This window comes from Euprymna scolopes, chromosome 9 (assembly GCF_053919585.1).
Source record: "Euprymna scolopes isolate OS-2025 chromosome 9, ASM5391958v1, whole genome shotgun sequence".
In the NCBI taxonomy this organism is placed as follows: Eukaryota; Metazoa; Mollusca; class Cephalopoda; order Sepiida; family Sepiolidae; genus Euprymna; species Euprymna scolopes.
In genome coordinates, this window is record NC_136490.1 from 82,655,012 (window position 1) to 82,667,859 (window position 12,848).

Below are 12,848 nucleotides of genomic sequence, written 5' to 3' on the forward strand. Positions count from 1 at the left end.
TGAAATTTCTACTTTTCTTTCATTAAATCTATTTTTCCTTTGTTACTTTTTAATATACATTAAGATAACCTCTCTAAAATATTTACCATTCAATAAAAAAAAAAAATGTTTGGTTTTTTAATACCAAAACTGATGTAAAATAATATGTACAGTAATTTTGTTCCAGTTTCTTCAAGTAAACTTTTTCATTTTTAAAAATTCCCATCAATGTTTGTATTCTTTCTCAAAATAAGATTTGACTCTTCTATATTGCAAAGAAACATATAAACAAAAACTTATAAAACATTTATTAATTTTTAACTTCGGATTTACATTATTTTGATGAGAAATATTTAATGGTTATTGGCATGGAAGTAATCAGATTAAATAGTTTGAACTAAAAAAATAATTGTTATTTATTTAGTTGAGATCAAATATCAATATTATAAAGTAATTTATAATCAGGACTGCTTTATCAACAATGAATTTAAAAAAATTATATGAAGTTAAATTAATTATAGAAAAAAAGGCAAAAAAACATTGTTTTAATTCGAAATTTATTTTTATAGATTTATTTTAGAGATTCTTTTTTGAATTAGTTGTTACAAAAGCCATTATTTTTATCAACATTAAAATGAGTTAAGAATAGGAGTTAGGAATAGGAATATTCTTCATGTGACAAAAAAATCCTTCATTTTTCTTCATATTTGACGTCACAGAAGATATCATAAAACTTTACATTTATTTACCATTTACAGAATTATACAAGCATAGACTGTTGATGCAGTTTTTGTAATTATTTGATAAAATTGTGAATTTATTTCTATAAAATGTCAAATATTCAAGTGTTCTTTGTTTATTAGACTCACCTCTATTTCCATTCTTCACCTTAAATTTGTTAATAGCTTAATGATCTTGAATTAAATGGTTCAAGGGTATCTCTGCTGTCCTGGTCACTATATTATTTATATGATGAAATTTACATTCTAATTAAAATAATTTACTAGCATTTCAATACAGTATTTTTCCAATTAAAAAATATGAACACAAGTCATTTTAAGAATGCTTTAGAATATTTTAAGTGAGAATTTAAACTATTGAGATTGTTTGGACTGTTATTCTCATCATGGTTGTTAATTCCTCAATGTTTCAACTGGTGTAGCCTCCGATTTTCTTCAGGCGCATCTATTTGAACTTGGGAACTTATTCAGAATTCCAAACTGAATCCACCATTTTAGATTCCATCAGTTGTTACAAGATAGAAGTTTTAAGTTTTATATTATCATCTACAGTCTTCTGGGGAAGAGGTATTGTTCAATTCTGGCTATGAGCTTAGAATAACATAGAAATTAACACTTTCATCAAATCATGGTTGATGAAGTTCGAAATTTCAACATAAACATTCCAAAATATGCATCTATAAGAAGTGGGTGTTATAGCAGATGAAGCATTAAAGAACAAGAAACAAAATGGGCATAATAATCCAATTAATCTATTTTAATAACGATGCTAATGTTTTTAGCAAATCAAACTAAGAATAAAAAAATTCTATTTCAAAATAATATTTAAAGAAGTTAATATTATATGAATTAACCTCACCTTGACTATGTTTTAAAACTAAATTGCATATTTTTACACGTTAGTGTTACTGTATACAGCACATGCCTTGTTTTCTTAAATGTTGTCTGAGAACTTTTTCATTCTTTTTTCTTTTTTTTTTTTTTTTGTAATGAATCTCGAAAAGATTTGACGTTTTGTTTTGTTATTTCATTTCATCAGTTCTTCTTGTTTCTTACTAAAAGAAATTGTCCATGCAGTAAAAATTGGGATCAATCATTTAAATTCAAAGCAAATATAAATGGCTTTAAGAAAGATTGAATAGAAATAGTTTTTAACTTCATTACAATTGCTAAAATCACATTAAAATACATAAATTATATATTGAAATAAAAAATATTATGTTTTTTTTTTCACCAAAATTAGTGTAACAAATTTATTTATAACACAGTCGTTATAACACAGAGTTCTTTGCATCAGAAATTTAAATAAAAGAAAAAATTTTATTAGTAATTATTTAGAGAAAATTACTGAAGTAATTTTGTGATTTAAATTTGTATCAGCTTATTTCTTTAATACCTAATATGAATAATTTATTTTTAGTTTCAACACTGACGTCTCATTTTTAAATAACTATGATTTATGTTGACTGAATTAATAATATTTCAATGTTTTAATTAGTTTTTATGGATCAGATATAAAGATATATGCAATACATTACATATATAGATAATTATACTTATATTATTATGTAATAAATATATAAGTGGCAAAAAGAAAAAAAGACTATCAAACAATTTTTGCAATATCAAATTCATATCAAAAACTGTATTTTGCGTTTTTGCTTCTTATATTTAAGTAAAGAACGTTAATTGAGGAACTGATATATGCAGGTTTTCCTAGGACAAATATGTATGTACATAACAGATATCATTAAACTTATATCTTTAATGGTAGAAAACAAAATGCATAAAACAAAACCATTTTTCTCTGAAAAGTTCGAAAATATATTTATGTAAGATTCTATAAATCTAGTGTAATATAAAAAAGATAAATTAATTTTTTTTTTTTTTTTTTTTGCTTTTAATTTTTGGTAAATTCTTTAGCAAAGACATATTAAAATATTTCATTTGAATATTCTTTATGCAACTTAATTTTATCTGCCTCCTATCTCCTATATCCAACAAAAGAAAATATCAATAAAAAAGTAAAATATTACAAAGACAACTTTAAGCCATTTCTTTTGTTTAAACATTTAACCTGAGTTCTTGTTCCGATTCACGAACAGAAAAATCCACAATTCCATTAATGGAGTAAATTTGATGGTTCTCTTATTTTTGGTTGAGGAAACCAAAAATTTTTGCAAAATGATTTTTATAACTTTGGCACTAATGTGATTAAATAACTTTTCCATATTTTTGTTTCACCTTGGTAAAATAAATAAATATGTAAATAAATCATTTTTAAACTGCTTATTATGTTTACTTTTTTGTTTTTTGTTTTTTTTTTATTTTGCATTAAAAATCCTAATTTATGTGATTTGTATACTCAAGTTAAAGATTTTAATATTTTAATAAAAAAAAGTTTTCTGCAATTATGGAAATTTAGGATGAACATGCTGGCATATTCTGCTTATCTCCTAAAGCAAAATTTTTGTGCGTTAAGATAATAGCGAGTGAGAGCAATAAATGATAAGATTTTATATAAATGAGAGCAAAATGTTGACTTTTGTTAGCAAAATGTTGATTTTGTTAGCAAAATGTTGACTTTTGTTAGCAAAATGTTGACTTTTGTTAGCAAAATGTTGACTTTTGTTAGCAAAATGTTGACTTTTTAGCAAAATGTTGACTTTTTTAGCAAAATGTTGACTTTTTAGCAAAATGTTGACTTTTTTAGCAAAATGTTGACTTTTGTTAGCAAAATGTTGATTTTGTTAGCAAAATGTTGATTTTGTTAGCAAAATGTTGACTTTTGTTAGCAAAATGTTGACTTTTGTTAGCAAAATGTTGACTTTTTAGCAAAATGTTGACTTTTTTAGCAAAATGTTGACTTTTGTTAGCAAAATGTTGACTTTTGTTAGCAAAATGTTGAAAGATAAGTTGAAATTCAATCTACTAAAAAGTGACGCATATATCAAAATTATTTTTCGAAGTAATGCAAACAGATTGTTTATAGTGTTAATTAAAAAGACTAATTTACCTGAAGAGTTCTTTTAACTTGAATATATGTCTGATGAGTCTGGTTTGTTACAAAAATTCCTGCTATATTGAGTACCTAGTGATTGGTCAATATGAGAGATGTCTTGACCAAGCTAATGCTATTTTTCTAGCCGTGTTTAGATGAAAACAATGCAACATAGTTTCAACCAATTTGCTTTTAAAGCAACTTCTCTGCAAATTTTCCGTATTTTTGCATCAAGAGTTTGCAGTTAATTGGCATTTTTAGATATTGATCATGATTAAAAGGCAAATGGTTTTATACGTAAAAAAACTATAAAATGAACAATATCCTGTTAAAATTACACCAATGTTAAATTTCAATTTGAACAGAAAAGCCGAAATTTCTTTGACTTTTATGTTTAATTTTAGTTTTAAAAATATAATGATCTTGATATTAGTCAAAAACTTTACCAATCAGTTACGAATGAATTTGTTAAAATTCTTCCTTAAAATAATAATAGAACCCTAAACTTTCGAAAGTCAATGCAAACAGTTTGACTGAAGAAAGTGTAAGATAACAACTGATAACAACCACTTGTAGACTTTTGCCAATCCATGAACTTTCCTGTACATGTTAACGAATGTATAACTGTTTTGAATGTTAGCATGAGACTTTTTTGTTCTATTCTACATTTACGGCTTTCTCTGCAAAACAAAGGTGGTAGTAACATCAAGTGGGCCATGAAGCACATCTGTGTCACTGAGATGGACATCTGCATCGAAAGTTGCGTCGGTAGCTGGGGACGTGATTGTCTTTCCGCCAGTAGTAACTTTATCACTTTGGTAAGGGCAGAGATTTTTGCAGATTCTGAGTTGGAAAAGGTTGCAGAGGGTGTTATAGCAGTTTGGCGTGCAATGGTGGTTATAGCTGGTGTGTGATGATAATTGTCAACGACACAGTCTTGCAACAGTATATTTATCATAAGCAATGTAAAAAAAAAAAAGAGATCATGTGTATGTGTGTACACATGTGATCAGGCATAGTTTTGAAATGTTCTTTAATGGTGAAATTAATTCAATAGTTCATTAATTTTAATGGTGAAATTAATTCAATAGTTAATTATTAATTAATTATTATGGTGAAATTAAGTTAATAGTTAACTGCAGTCCATTAATTATTATGGTGAAATTTAGTTAAACTTATCTCAAATATTTGCACATGCGTGCCGGCAGAAATTTGTTCTTCATGCACGTGTATTTTTTGGAGTGACATGTAATGCATGTGTTCATCGTTGTGTCGAGGTGAAAAGAGAGAGAGAGAGAGAGAGAAAGAAAAAATGGAAGTGGAGAGAGAGAGAAGTAAAAGGAGAAATTAGTGTCGCCTCCTGTCTGCCAAAGATGAAGGGGCAATAATTTTTCTATTGTTTCCTTTTTACAATTTGTGTCTGTGTGTTTGCCCACATGCAAAACCTGGTATAGCAGCCGTAATAGTTATGAAAACAGAACTAGAAAATATGTTGAGTCTATAAAGATGCACGCATATACAAGAACAGCTTTCATCTCATCTTTTTTTTTTTTTTTTTACATGGAGGTCACCACTTATCAAGGCCCGGAAGCCACTCGTGGATAAGGATTATTGCGTGTATAGTAATCAATTGGATAGTATCGTAGTAATCGTCAGCATTCGAGATTCAACAAAGTGTCTTATTTAAGGGGGCGGTTTGTCAGGAATTTGTTTATGTTGGACTTGAAGACATCCAATTTGTAGTCAGGTGGGAAACAGGCAATCGCAAGAGAGTTCCACAGTCGTGCACTTCTAAGAAAGCTCTGCTCATGGAATCTACGCTTGGATTTAGGCACAGATAAAGAGTGGGGAAAATTAATGACAGTGGTTACAGCCAGAAGGGTGTTTTTCATGAAAGATTGGCGAGGAGGGACCAGAGATTTGAACTCAGATGAATACCTGCCATGAAAATAATGATAAAACAAAGGCTCGCAACATCTCTTCTGTGGGAGAGAGGCTGCAGGGAAGAGAAAAGAGCATCCCCCACTAAGCTACAAAGTCTATTTTGTACTCTGTCAAGGCAGTATAGGCTGTTTTTAGCAGCTCCTGTCCAGATGTGGCAGCAGTACTCCATCCTTGGACGTACTTAGCTTTTATACAGATAGAGAATTGCAACGGTGGTCTGGAGCGGTAGAAGGATCCCACCATCCTCCCAGCGACATTGGCAACAGATTTGATGTACGTGTTCTATTTCAGGTCTCTACTGTACCACACAGAGGAGAATCAGAAAGAACTTTGTCATTTACGGCCTTTGATGTGTTGCTATAGATGGTCGTGTCATCAGCATAGATGTTGACGAATGATTAAGGTATGTGTTTTAGGAGATCATTGATGTAGATCAGGAAGAGAGTTGGGCCCAGAATGAACCCCTGAGGGACTCCAGCATTAATACTCTGGGCCTCTGATTTCTGCCCATCAACCACTACTCTACTGAGCCTATCAGAGAGAAATGATTCATATTGGCATGAAAAAATTGAGAAAACATTTCCAGTTATACCGTAGCTGGAAATCTTGTGAAGTAGGCCTTTATGCCATACCTTATCGAAGGCCTTTGATATGTCAAGAGCAATTGCCCTAGAAAGGAAGCCTTTGTCGAGAGATTCACTAATCCTATAACAGTTAGCACATCTGCTGTAGATCTAGCAGAACGGAAACCATATTGCATGTCACTAAGAAGGTTATTTCTGCTGAGGTGGTTGACTACTTCTCTATTTAATATGGATTCTAGCAGCTTACTCATGACACACAGGAGACTTATTGGTCTGTACTGAGAGGGAGATGACTTATCACCAGAATTCTTAAATACAGGGCATACTGATGAGGTTTTCCAGGGCATTGGGAAGCACTCCTCCTTAAGGCAATACTGAAACCGTTTTGTAAGTATACGAGCAAGTTCTGGTTGGAGCTTTTTCAGCACTATAATTGGAATGCCGTCAGGGCCAGTTGCTTTACTGGAATCAAGGTTCTTGATTAGCTTGGCGACTTCACGCACAGATATTTGTATGTTGCATAGCGTGTTGTCTGTTATAGGGGGAAGTATGGGGAGTTGATAGCCTTCATCGCATTAGAATTCGGGTAGAATTAGCTGCAAAGTTCTTGGCAAATAGTTTGGCTTTGTCTGATGCTGACGAGATGACATCCGGTCCATTGATGATGGTTAGGATAGAACGCACGCTTCTGTTCAGGATCCTGTTTGCTATTTGCCAAAACTGGTGAGAACCAAGCCACTGATCAGCTACTTTGGATTTAACAGACTGAGCATATAGCTCTCTTGCATTTTTTATTATTCTTTTAGAGTGGTTGCTGGCAGTCCTGAAAGCAGCTTTAGTCTCTGTACATCTATTACGTTGGTAGCTATGGAAAAAGTGATTTCTGTGTGCGATGGCAGCAGCACATTCTGGGGAGAACCATGGCTGGCTGTTAGGTTTTTGTTGGAATATTTTGGATGGTATGAATCGGTCTATGCTTACAATTAACCAGTCAATCAGGTCTGATACTATAGAGGACATATCCTTTTTAAACATGGAATGCAGAGGTATGTTAGATATAAATGTATGGAAGCTATCCCAGTCAGCCATAGAGTATCGATATACAGTACGGTGGAGAGGTACGTCTGAAGACTTATTACATCATTTCATTTTTTTCTTAACTGATACAATGGAGTGGTCGGAGGATCCCAGAGGAGATAAAGTGGAACATGAACAAAGCCCAGGGGAAGTTGTGAGAAAAAGGTCTAGAAGGCTTGCATACTGACCGGTAGTATCAGGCACACAGGTGGGTTCGTGAACAATCTGAGTGAGGTCATAGGCAATGGCAAAATCATAACAGAACCTCCCCTCATCATCTGTCTTATTTGAGTGGGTCAGCCATTCCACATTATGAACATTGAATCACCGCAAATGTGAATGTTAGCCGAAGGATGAGCAGACAGAATGTGGTTAATTTTCTCAGATATACTCTTAAAGATAGTAACCCCACTGTTGTGGGGGCGATAGAAGGCAAATTTAAATGCGGTGGTGTAAGCAAGTGCAACTCGAAAGCACATATAAGGTAAATTAGGGTTTTCTGGAAATATCCCTACCACATGGAAAGCCATCTTTAATGTAGGCACTTATTCCATGCCCATGGCAATCTTGGGGTTCAGATTTATATGTTAGGTTAGAGTATCCTTTAATTATGAAATCATCTAGGGAAGTGGTCAGCCCTATGCCAGTTTTGCTTAGAAAGAATATGTCCGGTTTCCTCTCTTGTAATTGGGTTTCAACCTCTGGAAAGTTGGAACGTAGACCCCTGATGTTGGAGGAGACATGGTAGTAGGGGCCTACGTTGGAGGATGGGATTCTAGGTTTATTCGTGTTTTTTTTTTTCGTTTTTTTTTTAGATATGTCGTGTTGAGGTTTTGGGATTTGTGGAACAGTCTTGGTTAGAGCAGGATAGAGAGGGGAAGTAAGAGAGAAAAAGACAGGAAATTTTCTTTCTTTTTTTTTTTGTAGCACATGATAAGGTAAAGCCGTAACAATTATCCACTAATAGGGCATCGAGAGTCCCCACCAGAAACTACTGCATGGTCCAGAGTCCATTCACCAAATGGCAATACAGCAGCCCTGGTACTTTGCACCTGCTGATAGGACAGCCTCCTTAGTGGTTAATCCGAGGTTCAGGTCCCTGACTATCAGGTGGATAACGTCAGCCCAGATGAAACGTTTACTAATGACATAGCCACAAGGATAGACATAGATAGACATCTCTAGAAACGATGATGAAAATATAACATCAGGTTATGTTTAAACAAAGATTGTTTCATAAATCACTGGAAAAGGTTTCGGTGAAAGTATCCTCCTATGCAAACCGTGTTCTTATCAATGAATTACTCTATGAGTGCCTTCTTACTAAATCATGTATTAATCTGTGAGTGAGAACGTGCTAGTACCAAAGAAAATAGATCATAATTATGTAACTGCTATAATTGTATGATGTTGCATAGATATCCATCTTCTAGGTTATGCTAGATAGGAAGAAAAATCAGTAACCATTGTTTGATTATAAGAAACTTTTTGCATTACAATTTAAATCAATTTTATCTATACAGACACAACAGGCATGGTGCGAAAAGTTACATAGATTAGAATACAAAAATATGTTGAGTCAATGGATAAGCATGTATTAAAAACGTGTGGTTTAGACTTTCATCCTGCCAAGCCCAAGTCAGGACTTAGGGACAAGACAGGAGTATGCTGCATTGTCATCTCGATGCTTACAGACTGTGTAAAAAAAAACAGTGTGAAAAAGGAAATTAAAAAGTTGGTGGAAGTTTCTGCCACACAAAAGTACTCTGACCAGTGTACCTGAACCCCTTGATAGAGGGAACTTGACAATAATAATTAAAGAAAAACCTGATAAGCATGTTTATTGATATAGAAGGCTACTAGATAATTCCAGCTGTCTTTGCTGGTTCATGACACAAATTAAAGCAAAGGAAATCTAAAATTCTAAAATTCTACCGAGCCGATATAAGAACGATAATAACATTCAGATAATAATAATATTGCAATTATTTGACAATGAATCGTATTGGGTTGTTGTTTTGGGTTCACTAAAAGCTGGGATGACCTTTGAGGTCAAGGACCGGAACTGGCACAGTGTGAGTAACTTGTTGTTGGTAAATTGCATAATTACGTAACGTGAACAATTGATGAAGAAGGGATTTTTATGGATTATTGATTGGTTGACCTACTTAATTACTCAAATACTGGACAAGCAAATTTTGCTAGAGTTTGAAAAAACTCCTAGCTGCCTAAATCTTTTCTCCTACACCACTCGTTCACCCCACTCTCACTGACGACTAGGTCAACGGGAATACTAAAAGAAAGAGAGAAAAAAGAATTGTTTGTCCCAGATAGATTTTTTTTTTTTTTTTTAACTAACTGTTACATTCAACTGTAAATAATTGTCTTGTTGAAAAAATGTATTCGGAATTTAATTCCACTATATAATACAGAACATTGTAGTTTAGAAGTTTTATTTGATAATATAATTTATATAAAAACAAGGAACTGACAACTGGAATTTTTATTTGTTGTATACAGAATTTATGACTTAGTTATCAGGCGTAACATTCCAGTTGAGTATTCTCTTTCAGGAGACAGCGATCAGAAGGGCACCTACCCCAGCGCCAGGAACAAGCTGTAGCCCGCGGATTTAAAAGAAACAGCACCAACAGAAAATCTGACAAATAATGACTTTGCCTTTTGAAGCAACTTGTTTAAAACTTTCCTAGATAAGTGAAAAAGCCAACTTTGATTCCTCTGTGCAAACATTCTTTTTGATAACGACATCATCAAGTAATGTCACAGAAGGATTGCAGCCAGAAAATGGTGTATACTGGAAGCAATATGTTGGTACAGCATAACATGAAAGGATGACCTGTCATCGTTTATCCTGCATACAACTGAAAGGAATCAATGGAACATCAGCGCTGGCATAAAATCAACAGCAGGCTGTCAAGATGGGTGACCAAGTGTGGGTAAAGGCTTCATATGAACGATGTACGACACAGTATGGAGTGGGGTGTGTGACTGAAATTACCAGTACACAGAATATATCAATTGATGGAATGCCATATGAAAGATCTGTGCCCCAAAGTGGGACCAGGCCCACTGATAATCTGTTCTAACATATCTTCAGAGAATTCGAGTGAAATATTTGTGAAAATAAAAAAGAGACAGGATAAATAGGCACCCAGCATAAATGCAGGTGATATCTCTTCCAATGACACTTCGAATGGAGATCTAGTAATTGTACTGCCGCAAAGAAATACACAGCGCAAAATATATACAAACGGTAATAATAAATCACATCTGACTTGAAAGGCAATAAACTAAAATTAACAAGAAACAAATTCCAAATAATATTTTAAAAATCTTTGATTAAAAATATGTTTAAGAAAACATTTTCTTTAAATAGATCATGTAGTAGTAATGCTACAAGCAATCTCACAAAGAAATAAAAGGTGTGCTCTCTCTGCTACCGGCATGGGGAAAATAGGAGAAGAAAAAGACACGAGAGGTGTGACATATTTTAGAGAGGAGGACAAGATAAGTCATGTGAAGTGGCAAGAGTTATTGAACATAAAGGAGGCCAAGCCCTGAGGGGAAAGGAGGCAGTATTTTGCTCATGTTTAATCAATAACCAGTGGCGTAGCATCAGTTTCTGCCGCCCGGGGTGGTCAGAAAATTCCCCCCCCTTCCCGCTGGCATATAATTGCCCTCCCCCCACCCGCTGGCATATAATGATTTCCCCCCCCCTGCCACTGGCATATAATTACATTCCCCCCCCCTACGCTGACATATGATTACCTGTTTATCCACCCCCTCCCCCCTCCGCTGCTGGCATATGACAACCTGTTAAAACCTTTAAAATTCTAAAAAGCCCTCAAAATATTTATTTTCATTGAACTAATGTTTGCACAATTCCCTTCAGATTAATGTCTACACAATTCTCCTTTTTTAAAATTTTAATTTAATTTCACAATTTCTTTTCAATAATTGGAATATAATAAGTATGTAAACATTAATCTGAATGGAATTATGTAAACGTTAATATGAAATAAAAGAAACCAAATATTTTTCTCAAAACAAAAACGTATAATTCAAATTATAATTTATAATAATTAAATTAATTGGTTACACAAACAAATATAATAAATGTTATGAAATGATAAAATCATTTTTATTTACTTTTTTGTTGTTGTTAAAATCCGAATTTTTGCCAAAAAACATGGCTGTATCAAAGAGAGGATATTCCGATGTAGTTTTCTTTCCTTTTTCTTCATAATGTTATTATTAAGAGGTCGAGCTTCCTGAAGAGAAAAAAACGTCATTTATTCGTGTGCGTAATCACTCGGTTTAAGCGCGAAATTTAAGAAATTTGTTGTTGTTAATAATGTTTCAATCCTTTATAAAAATAGTTTAAATTTTTTTAATGAATGTATTTATGAATTGAAAATAAGGTCATAAATTTATTTTTGTGAGGGAACTATTGCAAGGCATCAAGTCGATTGAAAATTTACAAACATACTTTTTTTCGGCAAAGGTATTAACAACTCTATCAAATTTCACTCTATCGACAAGTTCCCTCTCTATGGAGAGGATTGCCAAGTCTGTAAGCCTTGTCGGCTCATTTTTGATCAAAGGTAGTTTTTTACGAGCTTCAGCTTTGAGGAAGAGCGCTCACAGCTGGCAACGTTAATAACTCGGGTAAGGAAGATTACAATATTAGGAACAGAATCCCCAAGGTGGTATCTCTTCAATAATTCAAGCTTTCACAAAATACTGTAATCTCTTCCTTTTTGGCAAAGAATTTATCTTTTTCTATATCTTCGTCAACTTCACCAAGCTGACAATAATAATTATCATCAAGCAGATATGATGGTGTAAGAAAAGCATATTTACTTGCAAAATTGTGAACTTGTTGAAATCTGCAAGATATTTCTTCAGTTAACCTGTCTATGACAGACAGCATTTCCTATCTCAACTCGGTATGAAACCGTAGTGCTGCATCAGTCAATCGTTCACCACACATTCATTTCTTTTTGCGGATAAGATGCTCCATGTTTATCCCCATTTCAGAGTAAAGTCTTTTTTTATTGCAGTGTCTACAATCTTTTCTCTATTCTGAAGAAGGCAACGACATCAGCCTGACAGAACTTTGTTGCCGCCCCTTTTCTTGAAAATACTTCTGGGCATCATTGATTTCTGGGAGAATTGTTTTCCAAAAGCTTAGAAATAAAAGAAACGGAAACGACAATACCGAGTTGAGAATTAAAGATGCATCTGAGATTGTGGTTGTATTTTCTCCTTCTTCTGGGAGATGTTCCAGGGCAATGACGACTTCCAATAATTTTTTACCGCATCATTTACAGCATCTGCTCGACTACTTCCATTGTCCGCTTAATACTTAAACTGGTCAACTAAATCAAGACGTCCCAGCGACGTGTAGATGCAGAAAAGAACAAGAATAACCGGTCCAGTATGCCAAAAAATGTAACAGAGTAAACTGCTACAGAAGCGACATGTACACAAGCCAGATTT

The 12,848-nt window shown here is 33.5% G+C and overlaps 1 protein-coding gene across 5 annotated transcripts in view; it reads left to right on the forward strand.

Annotated features, from left to right (window-relative positions):
• Positions 1–12,848, forward strand: part of LOC145284732 (putative sodium/potassium/calcium exchanger CG1090) — a 554,458-nt gene that overhangs the window by 510,581 nt on the left and 31,029 nt on the right. The gene's annotated exons all lie outside the window — the stretch shown is intronic.